Genomic DNA, 14823 nt, shown 5'->3' with positions numbered 1-14823 from the left:
TTCATTTGTGATGATCACAATGACTTTCTAGGATTTAGATTGACAGAGCCCTGAAACCACTGAGGAGATTCAAGCCTTGATAAATGGAGTAGAGGGCTAGAGTGCGAGCTAGGGCGGCAGCTGCAACCTTTTACCAGTTGTTGCATGTCCCAGAGACTACAAAAATAAATGTGTGTCAGGCTGAGATAACAATGTGTTTGAATTCTTCTTTTGTGACACGGTCTTGTGTTTAAATGTATGCTCATGAAATAATATAGAATGCAAGTGCCAGGGCTGGACTGGGAATCCAAAGCAGCTCAGGCAAATTTTGTCAAACTCGCCCCCCTAGGATGCATAGCGAGCAAGCCTGACCACTACAATGGGGGTTTGGGAGGGGTTCTACCCCCAAGAAAAGTTGGGACAAAATGGCAAAAACAGTGCATTCTACAACACACTTTTCCTTAAATATTGAATTGTATTAGTTTTTAACGCATAGTAAATGATGACCTTACAGTGCACCAGGATACAGAAGTCTTTTTTGGGGCTCTTCAATGATTCCCTCAGCATATTCTCTAACAGTGCCTATCATCTCTTCATAACCCCTCTCTCACATGTATTTAATTTGTTTTATAGCACCTCTCTTACTAGTGTAGGATGTTGGAGCCCTTTACATCAGACACATACAGAGACAATGAATCATATGTCTGTAAATCAGTTTATGGAAAATGTTACATAAGACGTAGTGAACTACAAAGGGGATTCACATGTCATTCATACTGGTAGGCATTTTTTAAGAGTGCTTGGTCTGGGGAAGTATAAACTCAGGATTCAGAACATAATACAGTGATTATGGTTAATATCAATGTACTTCTACCAAAGAATCCCTTTTAGCAAAATTAGCATAATCAAAGACTGGGAAAAACACAACTTTCTAACCTAAACCATGTAATTTGCATGCAGCTCTTTGATTGCAGTTCATAGCTCCTGGTGTTCTATTATAATTGTAACCCATGAACTGCACAGTAACAAAAGGATCTCTGGGACAAAAGCAGTATCACACTTAGCACTGAACATAAGATATTGTTCTCCATAGTACACATACTTTGCAGCAGGCACATAAAACCCCTGTGATACCTTAGACGAGTCAAAACTTCCACTGGACAATACTCCAATCTCTCTCCAGCAGGTACATTAATCATCATAGTTATCTTGAGACTTTTAGTGTTGCCTGAAAACTGTTTGATATACAATTACCTCTGCACTGCTACAAAACGGGCTCCCAATAACAAAACCACACCTCCACCCTTCCAGCCTCCTGGAGAAATGCCTAATGCCCGGTTTGCCCAGTTCAACCATGGTAGGTGCCTGCAAAAGAATAGAAGTTGAAGGTTCTATTCTGATGTGATAATTGACGCTATGGCACAGTGTTTGATTAAGTTTTAGTCCTGGACTTCTTGTTTTATCGTTATGTCGAGTCTCTTTCTCTACATTTCAGAGCCTGCCCTTCTTCCACCATGTATGCACTTTATATAAAACATGTGCACAATTCTGGATTTAGGCAAATATAGGTCTCTAGTGGGATGCTGCTTTTCCTACATTGGATGGATCACATGTGCAAAGAAAGCACTTCAAATGGACATTGTTGTGTTATGGGTTCAGGCCTACCTCTTTGCAAAAGTGAGTGTTCACTTTGGGTTAGATAATGAGGGTAATGTACTAGGATGTGCTCCCATTCAACCAAACTATGCGCCACTATGTTAGACAGTCTGGCCAACACTTCTTGAAGCACTCAGACTGGGCAAGTTTATTTTTGCAGGGTCAAGGACTCTTCCGTTTGGTCAAGTCTCACTCCCTTAAGACAATATTTGAACTATATAATAATATATATGTTATGTTATGTTATGGTATGTTATGAAGACTTCTAAAGCGCATAGATGCCTGACTCAGAACAGGGCTTCCCAGAACTAGCCTACTATCACGGTGGAACAACACAGAATTAACATAGGAAGGGCCTATGCTACAAACAGGAAGGTCTTCAGCTTCTTTAAAAAACACAGATAGTTTTGAATCTTCTATAGCTGTAAAGGCAGGTTATTCTATAACGCTGGATCCATCACTCAGAAGGCATAATCTCCTAATTTAGGTAGATGGAAAAGTAATCTAGCAGTCACATTCTCAACAATCTGAAGACTGTTTGTTGCAGACCTGATGATGGACAGATAAATAATATTGCAGTAGTCAAGTTGTGAGATTAATTAAGGCTGTACAATAATTTGCCGAACCTGGGGATGGAAAATATCAGTTACTGATTTAAGGCTTCTAAGAGTACTGAAACATATTTCTGATAATGCCTTGACTTGTGGCACAAACAAAAGTTTGTCCTCGAAACAGACATCCAAGTTCTTTACAAAAGATTTCAACTTGGTACGAGACCCTAATAGCCTCAGCTGCCAATGATCTCCCCAGACCTGACCGTGTCTTCCCAGCAGGAGAATCTCATTTTTTTTAGTATTCAACCTCAGACAGTTGGAATGCATCTATTCAGCAATGGCGGTCATGCACTTCTGAAAGTTGAAACACCCTCTGTATTCCCCATTGACAGAGCAACGATAAGTTGAGTGTCATTAGCAGAGGATGCCAAACACAACCCAAAAGATTTTACCACACCCAAACCTCTCCTGTTCAACTACAGGTCCAGAAGTATTCAGCGTAGCCAGGAGTAAGGTGCCACTTTTGTGCAGACCACTAGTCATTCTGTGTCAATAACTACTCAACCAATGAGCAAAAGTTCCCATGGGTAAACACCATCTTTTTTCACTACAAGATGGCAGAACCTTTCTCCTCTCCAGGAGAAGGATTAAGGTCCACCCAGGGGTCTGTTCACGGTAATGAGGAGTCCCCACCGGCCTACCAATACCAAACAGTGAGTTTCCCTCTTACTGTGACTGGTACCAGAATAACAGGGATCAAATGGTCTTACCTTACACTAATCTATGCATAGGCAGACCTTATCCTGGCCTCTTTCAAGTTAATGAAGTCCCTATGCCCAATGGGCCTTCCTGGGATAGACTGAGCTGCATACTTCTTACATATGGCATACTTCTAAAAGACTTAAGCAAGTCATTGTTACTGCTCTAAGAGCAATTTAACACCTATTCAAGAGGTGAAGCAGTGGCCGGGAGGGTAGACTAGGCAGGCTAGTGCTCAGGAAGGAAAAGCATACCTTTGTAAAAGTAGTTTTTTCCTAAACATTTATTAAAAAAAACACATCACCACTGAATTGGCTTTTTAATAAAATATTAAAAACAATGGTCGAATGGACTCTAACTCTTTCCTAACCAATGTTACAAAATTAGCAATTTAATTGTTCTTTAGCTTTTTTAATGAAAATACTATTTGAAGGCTTGTCAACCATTAATTTCCACATGTCAGCTTTAAATGCTAGGCATCCTGCCACATAGGCTGGAATGCCTACTTAGGGATGGCTTATTTAGTAGCTAAAAGTAGTCTTTTCTCCTATCAAAAAGGGCTTATTTTGACAGGGCGACCTGCAACTTTGTAAGCTACTGGGGAGTTCATAATATATGCTGCAGCCCACAGTTGACATTTAACTTCTCTGCCAGTAGAGTATTCCTTTCACCACATAGTAGGACCTGATTGAAAAGTAAAAAATGCCAATTAAGGTTTCGTCAACTTTACCATGCTTTAGGGGTCAGAGCACAAATAGTGTGTTGCATTAAAAAAACAGAAGCATTAGCCCATAGAGAAAGGGGTGGCCACACTGGTCTGACTGGAAAGTTAAAAATACCCATTAAGATTTAGTCAACTTTACCATGCTTTAGGGGTCAGAGCACAAATAGTGTGCTGCATTAAAAAAAAACAGAAGCATTAGTCCATAGAAAAGAGGGTGGCTGTTTTAAAAAGAGGTTCTAAGAGAGGTACTTTATGACAGAGATCTAGGCCAGAGATTTCTTCATGGGGCAAATACTTCATCAGTGGAGAAAAGTAATTTAAAAAAAGGTGTGCAAATGCACATTTCTGCATGATTTTATTCACAGTGTTTCCCATACTGAAAACCTGATGAGTAAATGTGGCCCAATAGTGGAAGTCTTGGAAATCTACAACAGCCACAGATTTCTCAGGTTCGTGTTCTGATTCTTCTGATTCCCAAAGCATTAGAAGTCTACTTCAGATGTGCAAATACAACCAGAATATCACATTTTCAACCATTTTAAACCTTGCTTTTTCTATTGGGGTCATGTATTATTTTCTTCAACCAGGCTAAATAAAATATTGATACGCTGAGAAATGTGAAATACATATTTTTTGCATGGGAAAACTTACAGTAGCAACTACTTCTTTCATACTTGCATCATGTTTCAGTTTCTTTTTTATTATTTGCTAATTTACAAAGTATGTGTTCCCAACATACAACCATTAACCAGAAATACTGTTCTGGAAATAAGAGGACCTAGTGCTGGTCTTCATGTGTCCGATGGGCCATCATTTTCATCAGCAGAAGAAGGTGGAGTTTTTATTGCATATCACAGGAGACAAAACACTTGTTTAAGAAACCAAATATTTCTTGCTTATTGCCGTGTTCATTCATATAAATGTATAATCCAGTCATTTGAGGCTGTGTTACTTGGGCACCTAATGTCTTGCAGGAAACACTTCCAGCCAAGGTTTATATCATGAATTCTTAGCAGCTCTTCGGGTTGCTTGGATACATTTATGCAGCACTTGATAAAGTGTGACAGAACTCTCCAATGAAATCACTGTATTTTGACTCGAGAAAGACTATTATAATCCTTCAGCATGTGCAGAACTGTCTTCTTTTTGGACTCCATCTTTGGGACCTGTAGGACAAGTACAATATAACATTACAGATTCAACAAATGACCCACGTTCCGTAACAAAATCTTTACAAATAGGCATTTGAAAAGTTTCATAATTCATATTTCAATGTGTCCCCCTTGGTGTGTTGCTTGAGACTGAACTTATTTGGCATTCATGGCATCACCCAAACTCTGAGACTCCATCTCAGAAAAATGTATTCTTTCAGGAGGTTCCTTAGTCGTGAACACTTTCAGGACAGAGCAAAGAATTGGTACTTGTACATCTAGCAATAAGCTGAGTGAAGGTTTCAATCATGTAGGGAACTATAGGCCTCACTAAGAGGCTGGCAGTCTTGAGACCATCAGGCTTGCTGTGGCAGTCAGACCACCGCACTCCAGGCAGTTCAACAGCCACATTACGATCCTCACCAGGGGACCACCGCCACCAGAAGCAACAAGGTTCCTGATGACATGGTGGCGGTCGGAGTCGTGCTTAGCCACGGCTGTGCTGTGCTGAGCTCAGCACAGCCATTCTGAGCACAAGACCAGTTTCCGCCAGCATTTTCATGGCAGGGGCCCTGCCATGAAAAGGCTGTCAGAAACCCAGTGCTGGGATCCACAGGGGCAGTGCAGGGACCCCCTAAAAACCCCCTCAGAATGCACACTGTTTGCTACAGCAGACAGTATGTATTCCGAGGGTGCTGGGAGCACCCTCTGTGCAACAACAATGACCTTGGCTCCATGAGGAGCTGAGGCCAATGCCGCTGCATAGTTTCCACTTCGCTGACTGGCCAATACCTCTGATTTCAGAGGTTTCGCCAGTCAGCCTAGTGGTAACCTTGTAATCAGCCTGGGGGAGGCCGCCAGCTCTGCGGTGGTCTCCTCTTTACGGGACTGGAGAGCTGACAGTCACCCCGCCAACCTTGAAATGAGGCCCTTTGTGCTTTCTTTTGCTTTTCTGGATTGGGTCTCTGGTTGGAAAGTAGGTCAAGTCTAGCCTAGTAGAGATTGTGTGAGGCATGTTTTGTCATATTGTCTCTAGTGGGCAGTGGCTGCTGCCTTGTAAAATCATGACGACTGCCAGCCTAAACTTTACTCACTATATAATCCAGGCTGTGATCTGCAAGAGGTTAAACAACTGCATATTGCAATCATATGCAGTACTTTTTATATAAGTGTCGTGCTAACACAGTCATTTTTGCCACTTCTATCTGTCACTAATGCAGAAGCAAAAGAATCACCGCAGAGATGAAAGGATGATTAACCAAAAAAAAGGAAAAAAACAGGTCGGATATAGGGTGGGCAGCTAAACAGACACCCCACAAGGAAATTATTACCCATCTCCCTACTGGAGCTTTAGAGGAAATTGACATAGCAGGCAGAAGTACAGGCTGCACTGCCTCCTTCTTGAGTAGATTATGGGATAATAATGAGTTTGGCAGATGGAAACGGCCATCCGCCAAACTCATGCGGTCAGGTTACCACCAGCGCGGTACCCTTTCTCCAGGGCCCATTAAGAGTTTCCTGCTGGGTCAGCGGGTGGAAACAGCCCACAACATTGACCCTGGCTCAGAATTCAGTGGGTAGCAATGCTGTGGTGCAAAGGCTGAAACAGCACCTGTTGCACTTTTCACTGTCTGCAAAGAAGATAGTGAAAAGCGCGACAGGGCTGGCAATGGGGGCCCCTGCACTGCCCATGCCAAGAACATGGGCAGTGCACCTGTCTCCGCCAGCCTTTACCTGGCGAGACTAGCGCCATGTAATCGCCGGCGAAGAAGGGATTTATAATCCCCAGGGCAGCTCTGCTTGCAGCACTGCCCTGGTGGATAAGGACTACCAGCACCGTCAGACCCTCCAGTGGAGGAGAAGTGGTGGCGGTGGCGGTCCGACCGTGGTGCAGCCACCAAAGTCGTAATGAGGCTGTCAGTCCACCACATTGGCAGCGGTCTGACCGCCACTGCGGCCCTGGTGGTCTTCATAATAAGGCCCTCTCTTTTCAAATCCTTCTCAGATTTGGATACAGGGGCTATGAGCCAGGCTTGTCAGATGTTAGTGGAAGTCATGGGCGGAAATGTAATGTGAGGTTTCTGGATGACTCTTCCATTTTGGTCAGGTGTGATTAGCAGCACCTACACATAAGTATTAAAAAATGTGCTTCTGAGAAAGCAAACATATGGGGGCCTCTCACAAAGGTAAATCTCCACATTTTTGATTTCCTACAAACAGTTAATCTGTTTTGGGGGCTGCCGGTGGCGGTCACAGGAAAATATTTTTAGTGACTGCCACTTATTTGTCTGCAACAGCAATTTATTGTAAGTAAAGTTGAAAACCAGAACAAGACAAAAACTGAAAAATGTTGACAAAGGTAGAAAACATGAACCTGCAAGTATGAGATAAAAAAGCAGGAAATGTCTAGTAGATGATTAAAGAGGCATGGCATACATTTAGGACTATGGAGCCTTGGCAAGCAGCATGCCGACATGCAATAGCACTGACAGCAGGCTTTATTAGAAAGTTGGGCACCGGCACTCTTTTTTTACAAATTAAGCACCAACTACAAGTACATTTACTCTTACCCTTTTGAAAAACTGTAATAATGTTGGCTATTTACAATTTACAGGTGGAAAGTTACTCAAAAGTACAGACCTGCATGTTGCCAAACCCTGAAATAGGTGTGCAGTCAGACAAATGTCAAATATGACTGTAAAGTTAATCCTAGTAGAGATTTTAGAACCATATTTGATGCTCTGTACACTTAATAGAGATCTCTGCAATCGATGTGGAGATCTCCCTATGGTAAAGTATAGGAAAACATTTAATAGTTTATTAATGACACAAATTGGGGTAGTAGTGGCATACAAATTGCACCTCCTATTCCAATGAACTCTTGAGTAATCAGGGGGTCCTGATAACCATGGTGATGCAGCATCCACAGTGACTCTGGACTCCGCATTGCTGTGGTTAACTTTGGTCTAAGTTGCTGGGGACTTATCAAGGACTTTATAATAATTTGACATTGTCTAGCACATGTTGTTCATGACCACAGGACAATTGGTCAGTCTCAGGATGCACACTTTTTTATGGGAACCTGACTGTAGTTTTCTGTAGCTGACATTGTTAAGTGGTGTCCACAAATTATGACTTTATTCAGGCTGTTTGTTAAGAATTTATATTGGTTACCTGAGGATCTACATCCCAGGATCCAGGATACATACTACAGCTACTCCTCACTTTTTTCATGGATATCTCGAAACAGATTTATACTTAACAATGGTGCAACCCATATTAAGGGACCCACTGCTTACGCAACTTATACGCTATTCTTTTTGCCATATTAGCCTTGAAAAAGTCACTTTGTGACGAAACGTGTTGGCTGTTGATATGAGGAAATATGCCTTGTGGACTACTGAACTTTCCAAAGTTCAATAAAATCCATCTACAAACCTTGCTATGTGGACTTTTACTTGTTGGACTTCTATCTTGAGTGCCATTGTATCCTTATTTTGGATTGATTTAAAAGTTTATTGAACTTATAAAAAAATAACAAAAAAATATTTTATGTTAAATGTGAGTGTAGAATTTATTGTATATATTTATTTAAAAATAACAGCATTAACAACTTAACTTTAAACTAAAAGTGTAATTATTATTTTGAATATATGATTTTTTGTAACTTTACATAAAAAAAAGCCCAATTAAAGATTTTTTTTATATTATGTTCGTCAAATGTTTAAAATTGATGTATAAAATTAAGAGTAATGTTTTTTTTTTAATATGGCTATTTCCATTTGTGAATTGACAAATGTTTTATAATACATTTAAACAGAAAATATTAATTATGTTTTAGTTGTAGACAATTTGTTTAGCTTTCAATAAAATTGATTTATATTTTTAAATAGTTTAAACAATTTAATTTATATTAACATCATTCTTAAGGATTTTTGTTTTACTCCTATCCTCTATTATTTTCTATAAGAGTGTGTTGTAGTACAATGTGTTGTGCAGGACTTATTCTAGCTCTGAACTAGAGCACATTAGAAGAGGAGTTTGGGGATAGCAATGGCTTATTATTTTGTGGTGAATACATATCCCTCACTAAACCCATCACTAACCCTCCCTTAAGCTTTTTTGCCTTCTCCCTCAACCTCTTTTCTAACCACCTCCCTCCCTCCACATTTACTACTAACATGTATGCATATGTGTGCTGAGATCTCTGCAGCAGGGGTGGAGATCTTTGCACATAAAAGTTAGGATAGGTGGATGAGGAGACCTCTAAACATAGACTTGTAATTATCGTGTTGCAGCATGTTAGTAGTACTTCTGTAGTGCTACTAAACATATTACAAAATGCAATTTGTGCATAGGCCTCATGGTGATTAGCACTGTGTGGTGATCTTCCTACACATACTGCCTTCTTATTCATGAAGACTGCAGGCTTGCGTGCAAGTAAAAATCCATGAATACCTGGAAAGCATGAATGTCATTGAGGGGTTAGCATGGTCGCAGCTGCAATCCCTGGCTTGCCTCTGGTGTCCCCCGACATTGTTGTTGTGACCCCTGGCATCAGAAGTGGCAAAGGCAGTGCCAAGAGCAGACTGTAAACAGTGTTCTGATGAACACTTTACTTTTTGCATCAACCCCTGGTAGCACAATTCACACTCTTATAATTAAATAAGAAGAAAACATACATAAAAAGTCCAATGTTTTATTATTGTTACTACATGAAATAATTACAGTTTGAACACAATCTTCCAATTTGTGCTTCATACAAGTGTGTTACAAGTGGTCATATATCAAAAAGCATTAAACATAATGAATAATTTAAACCAATCGCATAGTTTGTTTTCAATTTATGGGGCCCAAATTCACAAAAAACAAATAAACCTACACTATGATTTTTAAATTTACTGGCAAGTGTAATTTTACTACTTTTTGCAATTTACAAATTATGACTGGAACCTGCATGGAAATGTGCATCCAGTGCAGATTTCCATTCAGATTTTTGGGGATTTGATTTGTAACATTTTTACTCCAGTCCCATTACACTGAGGTCTCTGTAGCTGAAAACGTTGCACATGGGTAATGGATTCCCCTGTGCAAATGCACATTTTTCTGTTTCTTTTCCCATGGAGAAAAGCCTTCCTCTATAGCCTCATCAGATTTGGAAGTGGCCCATTCCTCTTCCAACCCTGGAAAGGGTTTACACCAGTATTTCATTGGAGTAAAAATAGGACTCTTTACATGAATTTGTGAATGCCCACAAATGTATTAATTTGCAGATGTTCACAAACGTCCAAAGCAAACCATAGCTTGGAATGCCAAGAAACACCCTGACTCCTACACTGAGTGGGATGTATGGGTGCAGATAATTTATACTTACGGTGGAGATCCTCTACACTCATAAAATGATTTAAGTCTGCCAAGAATTCCTTTGTGAATTTATTGCAGGTTTAAGAATAAGAAGCCTACGTTTACAATTAAATGTAACTTTGCGACTTGACCTAATGGTCCTTATGAATTAATAGAGTATGCATAACTACTATTGTTTTTAAATTTTTTTTTTTACTTTTCCTACTAAGTTATCATTATGTTTGTCATTGAGGTATACACTAGGAGAACCTGTACATTCTGTCAGTTTGTGGTATAAATAATTTAGATTCCAAACATTATTCTGTGTTTTGTGGCACTGTATCCTCCACTTCAAAAAAGCACATAATTTGTCATATAAGACAAAATGAGCAATTTTCCATTGGCATGTCATGCTAGAACCTTAATTAACATATAGGTGGTATTAAAAAAAGAGATTTTGGTTTGGTTTGCAATCATTCAAATATTATGGAACTTAAGCGATGACAATTATTGTCACGTCATCTGGATTTTGCTATTAAGACATCACATTCTGAGAACTTCCTGTGATGTTATGGAGCTCAAAGTGAGTACCGTGTAACCTCTACTACACCTAGCCTTTTGGTGAATCGACTTCCATACTAGAGTCTGGTGTCAGGTGTATAACACAGCCCTCTGCACATCCATACTTCTCCTTGTGATGGCCTTGCTATGGGATTTTGTGGATGGAGGTCAGAATTCTTGCATGGGAATTGTGAGAAAGTAGCCTTTTCTAGCCTTGTTACCCCCACTTTTGGCCTGTTTGTGAGTATATGTCAGGGTGTTTTCACTGTCTCACTGGGATCCTGCTAGCCAGGGCCCAGTGCTCATAGTGAAAACCCTATGTTTTCAGTATGTTTGTTATGTGTCACTGGGACCCTGCTAGCCAGGACCCCAGTGCTCATACGTTTGTGGCCCATATGTATGTGTTCCCTGTGTGATGCCTAACTGTCTCACTGAGGCTCTGCTAACCAGAACCTTAGTGGTTATGCTCTCTCTTTACAAATTGTCACTAACAGGCTAGTGATAAATTTCACCAAATTCACATTGGCATACTGGAACACCCTTATAATTCCCTAGTAAATGGTACTGAGGTACCCAGGGTATTGGGGTTCCAGGAGATCCCTATGGGCTGCAGCATTTCTTTTGCCACCCATAGGGAGATCTGACGATTCTTACACAGGCCTGCCAGTGCAGCGTGAGTGAAATAACGTCCACATTATTTCACAGCCATTTACCACTGCACTTAAGTAACTTATAAGTCACCTATATGTCTAGCCTTCACCTGGTGAAGGTTGGGTGCTAAGTTACTTAGTGTGTGGGCACCCTGGCACTAGCCAAGGTGCCCCCACATCGTTCAGGGCAAATTCCCCGGAGTTTGTGAGTGCGGGGACACCATTACTCGCGGGCACTATATAGGTCACTACCTATGTATAGCGTCACAATGGTAACTCTGAACATGGCCATGTAACATGTCTAAGATCATGGAATTGTCACCCCAATGCCATTCTGGCATTGGGGAGACAATTCCATGATCCCCCGAGTCTCTAGCACAGACCCGGGTACTAACAAACTGCCTTCCCGGGGTTTCACTGCAGCTGCTGCTGCTGCCAACCCCTCAGACAGGTTTCTGCCTTCCTGGGGTCCAGCCAGGCCTGGCCCAGGAAGGCAGAACAAAGGACTTCCTCAGAGAGAGGGTGTTACACCCTCTCCCTTTGGAAAAAGGTGTCAGGGCTGGGGAGGAGTAGTCTCCCCCAGCCTCTGGAAATGCTTTGATGGGCACAGATGGTGCCCATCTCTGCATAAGCCAGTCTACACCGGTTCAGGGATCCCCCAGCCCTGCTCTGGTGCGAAACTGGACAAAGGAAAGGGGAGTGACCACTCCCCTGACCTGCACCTCCCAGGGGAGGTGCCCAGAGCTCCTCCAGTGTGCTCCAGACCTCTGCCATCTTGGAAACAGAGGTGCTGCTGGCACACTGGACTGCTCTGAGTGGCCAGTGCCAGCAGGTGATGTCAGAGACTCCTTCTGATAGGCTCTTACCTGTGTTACTAGCCTATCCTCCTTCCTAGGTAGCCAAACCTTCTTTTTTGGCTATTTAGGGTCTCTGCTTTGGGGAATTCTTCAGATAACGAATGCAAGAGCTCATCAGAGTTCCTCTGCATCTCTCTCTTCTCCTTCTGTCAAAGGATCGACCGCTGACTGCTCAGGACGCCTGCAAAACAGCAACAAAGTAGCAAAGATGACTACTGCAACCTTGTATCGCTAATCCTGCCGCTTTCTCGCCTGTTTCCTGGTGGTGCATGCTCTGGGTGTAGCCCGCCTCTTTCTTGCACCAGGAGCTCTGAAGAAATCTCCCGTGGGACGACGGAATCCTCCCCCTGCAACCCTGCATCACCGGTCCTCTGGGTCCCCTCTCAGCACAACAAGCGTGGTCCCTGGAACTCAGCAACTCTGTCCAAGTGACTCCCACAGTCCAGTGACTCTTCAGTCCAAATTTGGTGGAGGTAAGTCCTTGCCTACCCACGCTAGACTGCATTGCTGGGTACCGCGTGATTTGCATCTGCTCCGGCTCCTGTGCACTCTTCCAGGATTTCCTTCATGCACAGCCAAGCCTGGGTCACCAACACTCTAACCTGCAGTGCACAACCTTCTGAGTTGTCCTCCGGCATTGTGGGACTCCCTTTTGTGTCTTCGGTGAGCTCCAGTTCACTCCTCTTCCAAGTGCCTGTTCCGGTACTTCTGCGAGTGCTGCCTGCTTCTGTGAGGGCTCCCTGACTTTCTGGGTGCCCCCTCTGTCTCCTCATCCAAGTGGCTACATCCTGGTCTCTCCTGGGCCACAGCAGCATCCAAAAACCCTAACCGCGACCCTTGCAGCTAGCAAGGCTTGTTTGCGGTCTTTCTGTGTGGGAACACCTCTGCAAGCTTCTTCACGACGTGGGACATCCATCCTCCAAAGGGGAAGTTTCTAGCCCTCTTCGTTCTAGCAGAATCCACAGCCTCTACCATCCAGTGGCAGATTCTTTGCACCCTCAGCTGGCATTTCCTGGGCATCTGCCCAGTCTCACATTTGTCGCGACTCTTGGACTTGGTCCCCTTGTTCCACAGGTACTCTCGTCTGGAAATCCACTTTGGTTGCATTGCTGGTGTTGGTCTTCCTTGCAGAAGTCCCCTATCACGACTTCTGTGCTCTCTGGGGAACATAGGTGCACTTTACACCTACTTTTCAGGGTCGTTGGGTGGGCTATTTTTCTAACCCTCACTGTTTTCTTACAGTCCCAGCGACCCTCTACAAGCTCACATAGGTTTGGGGTCCATTTGTGGTTCGCATTCCACTTTTGGAGTATATGGTTTGTGTTGCCCCTATACCTATGTGCTCCTATTGCAATCTACTGTAACTTTACATTGCTTGAATTACTTCCTTTTGCTATTACTGCATATTTTTGGTATTGTGTACATATATCTTGTGTATATTTGGCATCCTCATACTGAGGGTACTGACTGAGATACTTTTGGCATATTGTCATAAAAATAAAGTACCTTTATTTTTAGTATATCTGTGTATTGTGTTTTCTTATGATATTGTGCATATGACACCAGTGGTATAGTAGGAGCCTTGCATGCCTCCTAGTTCAGCCTAAGCTGCTCTGCTATAGCTACCTTCTATCAGCCTAAGCTGCTAGAAACACCTCTTCTACACTAATAAGGGATAACTGGACCTGGTACAGAGTGTAAGTACCCCTTGGTACCCACTACAAGCCAGGCCAGCCTCCTACAGGAATTGGTAAGCTACTTGTTGGCACCTTATTCAAAAAAAGACTTTACTATCTCTTATGCCACCCCTACAGAATGAAGTGGAAGCCATTCCAGCCTCCAGCATACCTGTATCCCAGTACAAATGCCAATCAGTGGTTGGTTAAAAAGTAGCTTGGCATTAGCATCTGCCCTATCTGCATCTAGATACATTGAAAAACTCAAAAACAGTTTTATAAACTTCGAACTATACTCGGTCAAAATGAGAAATGAACATACTTCATCCTTATCCACAGGCACAACAGCTGATCCAATATCCGAATCTGTGATATGACTCAACCCTTCACCTGTAATTGTTTGTCCCAGATAAAACACTGTTACTACCCTGAAGTAACATTTTTTAACAGCCAGCCCCTCTCCTTCAACCTTCCTAAACCTTTATCAGTACCTGATGATATAAAATGATCATCATACTGAGTGATCTAAATATGGTGACTGTGAGAAACTAGGGCTGATTGCAGAGGCCCCATAACTTTTTGCCCCCATTTTCCACTTTATGCTGGTGTTTTCCTGACTCTGATGGTGCCCTGGGTACTGCTAACCAGTCCCAGGGCCTGTGCTCTGTGTAAAATGGATATGCAAATTAGGCTAATTATAATTGGCTAAGTTAACCTACCTATAAGTCCCTAGTATATGGTAGGGCATGTAGGTTTAGGGACCACAGCATAGGTGGTGCACACCTAGGTGCATTGCTGAGGTGCCCAGTGTCATTTTAAAAGCAAGCCTGCCTTGCTGGATGCTTTTAAATTAAAGTTATATGCAAATTCGACTTTGGAATTAAAGGTACTTCCAAAGTCTTAAACTACCTTA

The 14823-nt window shown here is 42.3% G+C and overlaps 1 long non-coding RNA gene across 2 annotated transcripts in view; it reads right to left on the bottom strand.

Annotated features, from left to right (window-relative positions):
* Positions 1-4351: 4351 nt before the first annotated feature.
* Positions 4352-14823, bottom strand: part of LOC138246410 (uncharacterized) — a 212732-nt gene continuing 202260 nt past the window's right edge. For both annotated transcript variants that reach the window (XR_011194272.1, XR_011194273.1), the window contains one exon: positions 4352-4838. This is a non-coding gene — a long non-coding RNA (uncharacterized lncRNA). The remainder of the gene's footprint in view (positions 4839-14823) is intronic.

The sequence above is a fragment of the Pleurodeles waltl genome, chromosome 7 (assembly GCF_031143425.1).
Source record: "Pleurodeles waltl isolate 20211129_DDA chromosome 7, aPleWal1.hap1.20221129, whole genome shotgun sequence".
NCBI classification, from domain to species: domain Eukaryota; kingdom Metazoa; phylum Chordata; class Amphibia; order Caudata; family Salamandridae; genus Pleurodeles; species Pleurodeles waltl.
This window is presented reverse-complemented; position numbering and strand designations above follow the sequence as displayed.